The 12,105-nt window shown below is 36.5% G+C and overlaps 1 protein-coding gene across 4 annotated transcripts in view; it reads right to left on the bottom strand.

Moving 5' to 3' along the window:
- The window catches only part of HMGCLL1 (3-hydroxy-3-methylglutaryl-CoA lyase like 1), a gene marked incomplete at both ends in the record, with an annotated part of 78,249 nt that overhangs the window by 35,486 nt on the left and 30,658 nt on the right, over window positions 1-12,105 (bottom strand). The window lies entirely within an intron of this gene.

The following is a 12,105-nucleotide window of genomic DNA, read 5'->3' as shown; positions in this document are numbered from 1 at the left end:
GGAAGATACCACTTTCTTCCTTGTACTACCTACCCAGATCATAGTGAGCAACACATGGACACAAACTACTTCTGACAATCCCACCATCTCATCAGAACTGTGATGAGGATGTAAGTCATCAGAACTGTGGTGAATGAGGAAGCTTTCACACTCTTTGTACTGGCATTTCTGCCCCAGTGCCCCAGAAGAGTTATAGCTCCATTGCAAGCTGTAATTTAGGTATGCCTTGGGACAAGAAGAAACTGAGAAGCCAAACTGTGTCCCTAAGCAGCTATTGGCTTCATAAAGCACAAAAATAGAAAGCCACAATCAAACTTCCATTGTTCAGCCCTAATGCTCTATTAGCATAGAATTCAGTTTAAATTTCCTCTTTTTAATGACAATTAAGAGCATGAAATTCTAATTAAACTTCTAATTGCTTATCTTAAATTGATTAGGAATATGATTAAACTAACCAGAAACACCCAGTCAAAATCAAAAGTGTGACCGTAAAAGGATTTACAACAGATTCAGAGGTATGCAGAGCCCCAGTCCCAGTGGGAGGTTGCTCAACTGCTTAATAGGAGAACAAGAGCCTTCATCGATCTCCCATCATTCCCTTTCCTCAACACTGAAGGATATAATGCAAAATTATACACTGCATAATGCAAAAGGGATTGAATAGATGCCAGTTTGTATGTAGTCAAGATCCGTGGAGTAAAGGATGTATTGTTTCTTTGCAGTTGAAGGAGAAACTGATTGATAGAATGTGAAATTAGGATCAGTAACAGGCAAAAAAAAAAAGTGAAAAAAATGTCCATATTTCAATGCATAGAGCATATTCCATCCCTTATGTGAAGGTACAGTGCTGGTTCACTAGAAGCAATAGTAAAAATGAAGAAAACCTTAAATCTAAAACCAGCTTGATTAGCTCTGACAAAGAAATGGAAATGAATTTTGTTTCCACAAAAGTGGTTGGGTCCATTACATCCTGCTCATAATTTTAATCCAGATGCCTAATAGGCATGATTTCAATTATCTATATGTCATTATGAAAACCAGGTTTTTGAAACTTGGCCACAGAATTCATTAACTATCAGCCCCAATTTAGATGTCACTGTTTAAATTTCAAAATTCTGAATTTTCATATCTACATTATAGATAAAAATGTAGCTACTGTTAACAGTTAAACACTGTCCTGATTTTCAGTGACACATAACTCAAAAGCAATTCAGGATAATTTCCTTAATTTTTTTTATGCATACACAGTTTTTCAAATGAAACTAAGCATGAAGAACTTCAGACCCAAAGGATTGCTTTTTACATAATACTACAGTGCCTAGAGCTAGTGACTGCATACACTTACTGAAATTATTTTCAATATTAGCCACAGCCCTTTTTATGAAGTGATTAAGAACAGTACTAAATACTAAGTAAATGCAAAACGTACAGTACATATGTGCACGTTCCCTTTACTTACATATCTTTACAGGTTCCTAATGGCTACATATGTCAGATCAAGAAGACATGCATTTGGTAGTGATAATGTGGCATGAATGACATCTGGAGTGGAGTAGGGCAAACAAAAGTAAAAGCAGGCCAAAAGGTATCTAGAGAACAATGGAATACTCCCTGTGGTTCACACCAGTGAGCAGAAACTTGCCTGAGCTCACATAATTCAGCTGGGCCTGCTGGGGTATGAAAGTATGTGGTGACCTGAGGAATCTGCCTACTACAATACACAAATCTGTTTGAGATTATGAACTCTGCATACTTACTCCATTGCGACTAGACTGACATGTTAAACAAGGAAAATATGGTAGATATAATATATCTGGGCATCTGATATTCAATATTAAACTGGGGAAAATAGGGATTACTGAAGAATTTGACAGGAAAAGAACTTCCTACCAGAGAGACAACAAAGTCCTGTGGAGAATGAAAGAACAAATTTTCAGTAGAGTTCATCAAGAATGAGCTTGGCAGAATTTTATCTAATATTTTCACTTAATGAGTTGGAATAAGAAGTAGAGATGTGGTGATAGCATTAAATTTGAAAGCAAAATACTTAAAATGCAGCTATAAAGGAGTAAAGTGCACTCCAGACATATATCAGGGTAAGCATTTTTAATAGAGGACCTTAAATAGAGGACAGAATCACAAAATAAGCAGAGCTGGAAGAGACGCAAAAGGATCATTGAATCCAACTCCTGGCCCTGCACAGCACCATCCCCAAGAGTCACAGCACGTGCCCAAGAGCATTGTCCAAATGCTTCTCAAACTGTCAGGCTGGTGCTGTGACCACTGTCCTGGGGAGCCTGTTCCAGTGCCCAACCACCCTCTGGATGAAGAACCTTTTTCTAATATCCAACCAATACCTTCCCTGGCACAACTTCAGGCCATTCCCTCGGGTCCTGTCACTGGTCACCACAGAGAGGAGATCAGTGTCTGCCCCTCCTCTTCCCCTCACAGGGAAGCTGTAACCGCAATGGGGTCTCCCCTCAGTCTCCTCCAGGCTGGACAGACCAAGAGACCTCAGCTGCTCCTCATACAGTTTCCCCTCAAGGCCCTTCAACATCTTTATTGCCATTGCCCTCCTTTGGATGCCCCCAAATAGTTTAATATCTTTCTTATATTGTGACACCTAAAACGGCACACAATATTCAAGGTGAGGCTGCCCCAGTGCAGAGCAGAGCGGGACAATCCCCTCCCTTGCCCAGCTGGTGCTGCTGTGCCCGATGTCCCCCAGGACACAGGTGACCCTCCTGGCTGCCAGGGCACTGCTGACTCATATTCAACTTGCCATTGACCAGGTCCCTTTCTGAGGCACTGCTTTCCAGCATCTCATTCCCCAGTCTGTCCATACATCCAGGGCTGCCCCACCCCAGGTGCAGAATCTGGCCCTTTCCCTTCATATGGGTGGTGATTGCCCAGCCCTCTAACTTGTAAATATCTCTCTGCAGGGCCTCCCTGCTTTGGAAGGAGTTGACAGCTCCTCACAGTTTTGTATCATTTGCAAACTTACTTAGTATCCCCTCCAGTCCTGTGTCCAAGTCATTTATGAAGATGTTGAAGAACACAGGGCCCAAGATGAAGCCCTGTGAAATTCCTTTTGAAAAGGTCTTGCTGTATTCTTATCAGAAATAAGAGACACAATTTGAGTTAATTTGTAGAGAACTACATGTAAGCTGAAACATATGCAGACAAGTGCCAAGTACTGCTAGTGGGGTACAGAGAGCCCAGCATGTGAAAGGAGAAAACATGCATGTCTGTGTGAAAGAGGGAAGATAATCGTGTCTGGTCTGAGTATTTCCCAGGATATCTAGAATTAAGGCAGTGCTGAGTGGGATGCTTTGTAATTGCATTAGTGTGTTTCCAAACCATTAAGAGGAAGTGCGAGGAAATAGGTTTCATTACAAAGGTAGCTTGTTATCTGCAGATAAATTTGGCTGTTATATTTTTCTTTTAGTTTCAGGTATGAAAGAACCCATAGGGCATTAAAATCACAAGAGAATACAACCACATCAGAGCCCCAAAACCTCCACCCATGTGACTCCAAAAGGGGAACAACTTTGAAGAACATGCTGCAGAACTGCTTGGAAAGAAGAAAATTAACAAGACTCAGCCACAGAGAGCAACAGAAGACACGAGTTTAAAGAACAGTCTGGTCAACTGCAGCAAACACTACTGACAAATCAAGAAGAATGAGGATAGACTACTGTTTCCGAGATCTTGTCATCAGGGAGTTTGGTGAGAGTTGTTGCAGTTGCAAGCAAAGAACAGAAGCCAAAGTGTAGGAGTTATAGGAGGGAATCACAGAAGAGGGTCTCCAGACAGTAATTCTAAACAGCGCCTTCAATGAGCTTAGGAATGAAGAAGAGATAGGCAATGAGATATGATATGAAGAACCGAGTAGGGTCAAAGGTGCAATTTTTAAGAGGCGAATGCTTGCTTATATTGCAAGTGGAAAAGAGCCAGAGGACAGTGAGAGGTTAAGAAAGAGAATAAGTGAGGGAAGAAATAAGAGGAAGAACAGAACATGGGGTCACTGGGGCAAGTGGAAGGGGTACAGATGGAAAGTAGACAAGAAACTTCTGCTGTTCTGACAGTGGAGGAGAAAGGACAGAAGGAAAAGAATATGGTATCTATTTTTCTTAGGAGAAAAAGCAAGATTCTATGTGAAGAAAAGCAGCATAGGAAAAAGAGTTTGAGCAATAAATTACAGAGGCAACTGGGATTTAATTTGTGAATTCAAATAAGTTGGAGAATACAGCTGTTTTCTAAAAAGATAGCAGGACTGAAAGAAAAAAATATACCATAAGGAAAAAGACTGTCCTGGTCTCAGAATATTCACCAGATACACTCCACAGTATGAGCACAGAAGCAAATATCTGGGAGTTCACAAAGTAGAGTCTGAAATGGAAGTGTTTAATTCTAAGTATGTTCTTAAATCTTCGCTGAATTAAGGCCAGACATAGCCTAACTACATCTTCAGCACACAAAAAAATAAACCAGCCCATGAAGCCAGAGATGGAAAGGATTTTCAAGTGAACACATCTATACAGCTGCTTTAGCAACACGCAGGTATATGCTGTTTTGCTCACTCAGGTTTTGTGAAATCAGAATCCTTCCCTCTAAGAAAAAGTGATAAAAAGAAGTTTTCTACTTGTTTCACCTGGCAGAGTTTACCCAGTCTTTCATCTGTCTACAGATTTCACTGCAGATGAGTATCATTCAGTCCTCTACTAAAGTGTTTCCTATGCATATAAAACAAAAGCAAAAACAAAAACAAAAAACCCACAACAACTTTACTGTGTAATAATTTGCACAAAAATGCTGAACAGCCTCTGGGGATGGGGAGGGAGAAGGAAGAGAGTTTTCAATTTCTTCCAGAATGCCAAAACCAAATTTCAATGTTCCACACATGATATAGATAGTATAAGGTCCCCATAATCAAGGTCACTAGAAATGGTGATAGTCACATCAGTGCAGTGCCTGTGAAGTGAAGGATATAAAACCATAAACAGGGTAAATAAGCAAACGCTTCTTAACCAAAGTGTGTTAAAGGAAAATGAATCCAAGCAGAAACTGAACTCCATGTTGTAATCAGCCCTTTGTCAGCTTGTTTCAGCAGGAGTCCCAGAGCCAGCTCCACAGCTGCTACCACAGCTGGAAGCATGAAGCCTCCTGAGAAGCCAGTTGCAGACTCAGATGCTGCTGTTTCCTGTTTATTATTATAGTGTAAGTTTGCATATAATTTACCATGTTCACTGCAGATGTATTTATTTTTATTGGATGTTTGTGCTAAAATGTACATGCCTATCATTTGGTGAATTCATAATATTAAGGTTGATCTATTCTGTCTCTTTGCAAAGAAAACCATTTGTTAAAAACAGGCAATCTTTACTGTAGGGAGAGAGAAAACACAAAGAAGAGAGAAAGGAGATTCTTCCAGAAACAGAATCTCCAAGCCAAGTCCAAAACGTGTAAATAAGGCCAGGATCTTTTTTCCACATTTCACTTAAAAAACAACCAAAAAAAATCCCCAAGCACCTCCCCCCAATACCCCCCCCAATGAAAGAAAAAAATCTCTCCATGTACTTAGTGCCCAGTTACAAGTAATATATATCCTATTCTCAGTGAAAATTATTTCTACTGAAAAAACATTTGTTAATATTTTTAGAATGCCCAAAAAACACTGTTAAATTGTGAATTATGTTCTAAAAAACAGCTGCTTCTCTAAAAATATAACCAAACTGTTACAATAATGAAGGTCCACTTAACCATTTAACTTTCAATAAATCTCTCAAGTTATCTGTGGAGCAATCAGTAACATAGTAGCAAACACATCACATTGTTACCTTATAATTTCATACTAACATTTCACATCTGAATTACACTACCCTTTAAGAAGACATGGGGATCATTTTTACTTCCCACAGGGATCCCTCTTTTTTTTTTTTTTTTTTTAAACAGCTCTTCTGGCCTGCTATTAATATTTTCTCTCTGCAGGTACAAAAACATTGGGTAAAAGTTGGTATAAATTCAGGGAAACCCCTCACCTCACATAGTGCAATCATCCAGTATGATAGAATTAGTACAACAGCTCTGAGATCCTTTTCTTAACCTGTTCCCAGTACAGAGAAATTCACTAAGTCCCCACATCCCAGCAATCTCTGGCTTTGTCAACTTCTCCAGGGCACTGATTCCAGCTGGCTTAATACTGCGCAACCCTGTAGATTTGTTTACCATTCACATAAAAAAATGTGCTGCTTCCAAGTCTATTAAATGCTCATCTACATTTTGTTGTTTCCATAACCCCAAATATAGGCTCACTTACAGTGACATGAAGGTGTTACACTGGTTTTACCATCTAGAAAAGTGATAACAGTATAAATTACCATATTATCAGAATAATTGTGACTGTGCTAAATCACACAGTGTAGTCTTTAAAATGGGCATTTTAAAGCAATGTAGAAAAACATGTGTATTTGAGCCCTATGTATTCCAGAATACCAGAAAACAAGAGTTCTCAGTTTGTCTGTATTCCTAAAACACACAGAGCTTTGAACTGTATGTATTTTTGCAAAACTGAATTGTTGAGTTTATCTTATGGTATTTCTAATTACATATCAAAAATTCCCTACTGTAAGGCCATCCAAATATCTCAAGTTATTCAGGATGGACTGTAACAAAAAAAAAAAAAAAGAACATTGTTGAACTGAGTTATAAATTCTTATTATCTTGATAATCAGAAGTTCTGGATAAAAAAACCAGACTTCACTATTTGTTTCCAAAACCAATTGTTACAAGTATATTAAAATTAAAAAAAAAAATGTTCTTCCATGTCTTTTTTTTCAAAATAAATCCAGATATCATTAGCACAAGACAAAATCAATTCTTTAAGTCTTGATTATATTTTGTTTAATATGTGTATTAGCATCAAAGTGAATCAATAATTATTTCCTATAAGCAACAAGGAATTACATATGTTGCAACCTGTTAGTTTTGTTATAGTATAATATAAGAGGTGGTAATGACAATAATAATAATAAAAATAATAATAATAATAATACACACCACTGTTTGTTTGTTATCTATTTTTCATGGAAAAAATATTGCTATATTTCAAGTATATCAATCAGCATTTAAATTCTGTACAAACACAGATATAAGCCAAATATTGATACGTTTCAAAATACTTTTATGTACTGTGAACTGCACCATACAACTCATTCTTAAAAGGCATAGGACATAAACAAAGGAATTACACAGAGCAGTTTAGAACCAAGGTGTGATTACATGTGCTTTAATTTATGAAGCAGCAGCTTTGTAAAGGAAATGCTTCTAGAGGTATTCTACAGCAACCATTTGTATCTGTTTTTCTAACGCTGAACCCCTAAACATTTGCATAGGCATTCACATTTGCACAAATGGCCTTAAAAGGGCTATTCATATGAAAATTTTTTAGGTCTGGGACATAAATACAGCTTTTAATTGCTGACCATGGGGAAGTGGTTTTTCAGTAGAGGAAAAATATTACAACATTTCAGGCTTATATCCCCTGTTCATTTTTTATTAGGAATAAGGCCGTCCTATATAGAACTGAATGTTTCAGAGGGAGGTAGTCTGATTTTATGTCATTGTCAGAGGACCCAAAGCACCATTTGTGGAAAAGGGGGAAAAATCCCAGTCATTACTTCCTTTACTGTTCTACTGTACTAATTGCAATTCATTCCCGTGTCTTTTTAAATTTTGGAATACATTAACTTAAAAGAATCTAGCTTAATGGAATACATTAACTTGGAAGAAACCAGCTTAATCAGAATTTACTTAACATTTTCTTCATATGTACATTCATGATATCTTTACGGACACTCCAAGTGACTCTTCCAATTACCATTTCCCACCATTTTTTATCAACCCTGGCTGTTAGACTTAATTTTTAATCTCTGAATAATTTTTGATTTTTAATAGTACCTAAATTATGCATTAAAAGGTGCAAATTTAAAACCAGCACTATTTTGTGTCACTTTACATGTAAAACATGCAGAACAGTAATTAGCTGACCACACAGTTCATAACTGATTTGGCTCAGTGTCTTCACAGAGTGTGTCCCAGATGTTATTTAAAGTTTTTATGCATATACCAAAAAAACCCACCCAAAAAAACAAGCCCAAACAAAAACCAACAAAACCCCAGCCCTTTATGATGCTAATAAATGGTCTAACTTCTAAGACCATATGCAACATTTCAATTCTTCATAAACATTTGAACTAATTTAGTAAACATTTAGAAAACTGTGGACTGTGCTACAGATTTTAAATGTGACAGCTGACAACATAAATTTTCTGGATGATGATGGAGTCAATGTTAGCGCAGCTGTAGTAATAGTAAGACATGCAAAAGCTTAAAGTTTAGTTTCAACTGTTTGAGTGCATTTTTCATAAGATTCAAGGATTGCCAATGATTTATACTCACTACATAAATTGTAAATTGCCAGTAAAAATAGGAAATAAAATTCAAACCCCTTAAAATTATTTTTGGAAGTATTTTTCAACTGCTTAAATAAGGAGTTAGGGCAAGGCACTAAATTATCCATTTCCTGCAAATAAATAACGCTTTAAAAAATAATAGCACTTTAGAAAGGAAACAATCTCTGTATTGAAATGAACACAAATACAATTCATGCATACTATTATTTTTATTACTTTAGTAATTCTAGCAAAATATTTAGCCTACAAAATTTATATTAGAATTTAAAATGTGTATTCCTCAGAGTTTACTCGAGGAAGGGCTGCAGGTTTTGGCTATGGTTCTCTAAATCTGCCAGTGTCTAAAAGCGTGATTAAAAACTAAATCTACAGAGTAAAAATATTTCTCTGTACAGTCAACAGCTTCATTTTGTGATACCTTGCAGCACAAAGCCTATTAATACATTTCTTCCATCTCTTGTAATTTACACAAATTATAAGGTTCTCATCCTTAGCCTATGCACAGGTAGGATGGGATTCATTTGCTCTTACTTCTAATATATGAGATAATCATCCTTAGCCTTACACAGGTCACCTACAGAATGACCAACACTGGATGGACCTATACTTCTTTGCAGCCAAAAGGATGGACCATCCAGAGACTGTTTCATCTTATCCTATGGCACTTAGGATAAGATGAAACTTAAAAAAAAGTACCTTTAAAAAGGACATACAGTAAACCACAGCATGAAGGTTGCCTAATTCCCCCTAGTAACTACAATAAGATTTAGGATGACAAGCTCAGACTTGTTTTGTGGTCATGTTCAGATGTGCCTCATGTTACCATAGTTATAAACAACATATAATTACTGTCAGTAAATAATAGCCACACAACAAAAAACCTGAAACTAATCTTCTTCAATTGAGTAACAACCAGTCAAACCATGAGCCCTATTCAAAATACTGAATATCAAAAAAACTTGCCACAAACCCTTGACTCTCTCAGCATTCAAAATTTTTTGATGGAATCGGGATACCAAAATGCCATTTGTTTTATCTGTCACTAAAAGCAGCTTCTTTTGCACAGACTTTAATAGCTAATTCTTTTCTGATTGTTTTATTTCCAGGGAAAAGTCACCATGGTTGCACTGAATACTTCTGTGAAATCTCAGTTTAAGTTTTACTTTCTGATTATCTTTTAATTTTTTTCATTGAGGGAGATAAACCCAGTGTTTTATCTCACTAAATACAATGAAAAACTCCAGAAGTCTTCCAAATGTACTGCAGTATTTGGGAACTAATGAACTACTTTCTCTCAAGAACTAATGAATTCCCTGTAGTAGTGCAGGCTTTTCTTGGGTTTTGCTACCAGAGAAAATCATGGTTTAGTTTTCTAGAATTGTCTGGAATATCTATCTGCTTCTATAATCCACCCCTCACAAGCAGCTGAAATGTTGTAAACAGATCTACTCACTTCCTGGATTTGGAATTCAAAACTGATGCTTCATGTTTAAGGGCATTTTTTCATTTTTTAACTAATTAAAAGTTTTAAGTCTACCTCCTAGACCTTTGTTCAACTGCTGAGAGATGTACTATTAAAAAAAAGAAGTCCTTCTCTTAGAAGCCTCGTAGTTAAGGATCAGAAAGCCCCAGACACCAAGGTCCTCTCCAGAACACATTTTGTAAACTAAAATAGAACCCATCCAAAGGGAAGGTTCCTTGGGGAGGGTGGCTCACTTGAGCCTCTCACTGAGGAATCTTTGATAGATATGCTAATTAGTAAGACCTATAATGTTATACCCAATCTATCGGGTGTGTGCATTGAGGATGTGCATTTTGGCACATTCCACCTGGACATGGTGCACCTAAAGATCCTTAAAATAAATACAAAAGTAAAATCCCTTTTTCCTTCTAACTGTGTTTGATTCTTAATTTTAAGACCAAGAAAAGGCATCACTTCTGAATTCTGTATTTCTATATTCGGGCTTCTGCTATTTTTTTCTGGTCTTCAGAATTCTACTCAAGAAAATATACTGGAGCTTTAAAGAAAGCAGTGAAGTACATGGGCATTAAGCAAACCCTTTTGATTATTATTTCTGAGAAATCATTCTGTCTCAATGCTTCCCATAGTCTTTTAACTCTGCAACCCATGAGGACTGCATCTGAATGAGTAGGAACAGGGAGGGACACTAGTCAAAATATCACAATGCTTGGTAATTATTCTCTTTAAAGCATATTTGCCTAGAGTCTGATCCATAGTATTATTTTATTTCTCATTAATTACTATTTTTACTCCTCAAAATCTTCCTGAGATGGATTTTTTTAAAAGTGCACTCAAAATCCAAATGTATGGTGTTAACCAATTCTCTTTCATCTTCTAACTTACTAGAGTGCTCAAAACCTTCTTTTCAACATTTTCATATAGTGAAAACCCATGTTCAGTGAATACTCAGAATTATTACCTAAGTTAGGGTTACTTTTATGAAATAAGGCTCCACATTCTGCAATTTAGATTATCAGCAGGCTTTTAGCAGATTGGCGACTATTATTGAGTTGTATTAGATCCCCCTGGAAAAATACCAGCAGTTCTCCCTTAAACTTTTCGATTTGTTAAAGTCTAACATTAATCCATCATCTTATCTCCTGTGGTTCAATCTCTATTTTTTACTGGATAAATTAATTCTCAAACTAATATAATGTGATGAAGATACATGTGACATTCACAGAAATGTACCTTCTCTTCAATATACATATCCTCTCTATTTGGATCTTTTACTTGGTTACAACCCCACAAATTGAATTATTCTGTTAATGGCTATTTAATTCTGAATGATTAACAACTTTTCCTAGACCTGTAAGCCTAAGGAAGAAAGCTATAGCTGAAGTGCACTTACATAATTCTCATTCACAACTTTGAATCTGCTCACTTTGCAGCATATCTGATATTAAGCAGTTCTCTCTTGAAGTGTTCTGTAATATACTGCACCTGCCATGACAGACTCAATAAAATTTTCCTGCATGTACTGTATGAAGTTTATCTTATGTTTGCATATTGCAGTGAAATTAAAGATATCTGTACTGGATACGCAAAGTAAGAATTTTCAAAATATAATCTGACTGTATTTTCCCTGAGATCAATTATCTCCTTTCCCTTCATCTCTGTACTGTTCTGTGTGCTTCACTACCTGGTTCTTGATATTCCTCCCTTTTAACTCTTTGCTTTGATTTGTTCTTTAAATTATTACTTTAATTTTTTTTTTTTTTGCTGTGCTATTCTTCTACCATTTTCTGCTTCTTACTTCTTTCTCCTTTTTTTTTTTTTCTGTGTGAAGAAAAATAAAAGCCACATGGTTTGTCAGACAGTAGACAATAAATGTTTGGGAATGTTGTAGAATTCTGCCATGAGAACAGTTAATTCCATCACATCAGTCTATCAGTGCCAGAATAATTGCTTCTGGTATGTTACAAATGCAATAGACATAAACTGTGGGAGGAAAAAAGCACCAGGTTGCCACTTTTTTAAACATATGAAAATTAGTGCAAAGAAGACAAGTTAGTATTTTAAGGTGAAAAATCAATCCACAGTACACTACAGGGGTTTCTTCATCACCTACAATTTACATCTTATGGATAAGTTGCAAAGCCCCTTTTC

This window comes from Coloeus monedula (genome assembly GCF_965178545.1).
Source record: "Coloeus monedula genome assembly, chromosome: 2".
Taxonomy (NCBI): domain Eukaryota; kingdom Metazoa; phylum Chordata; class Aves; order Passeriformes; family Corvidae; genus Coloeus; species Coloeus monedula.
This window is presented reverse-complemented; position numbering and strand designations above follow the sequence as displayed.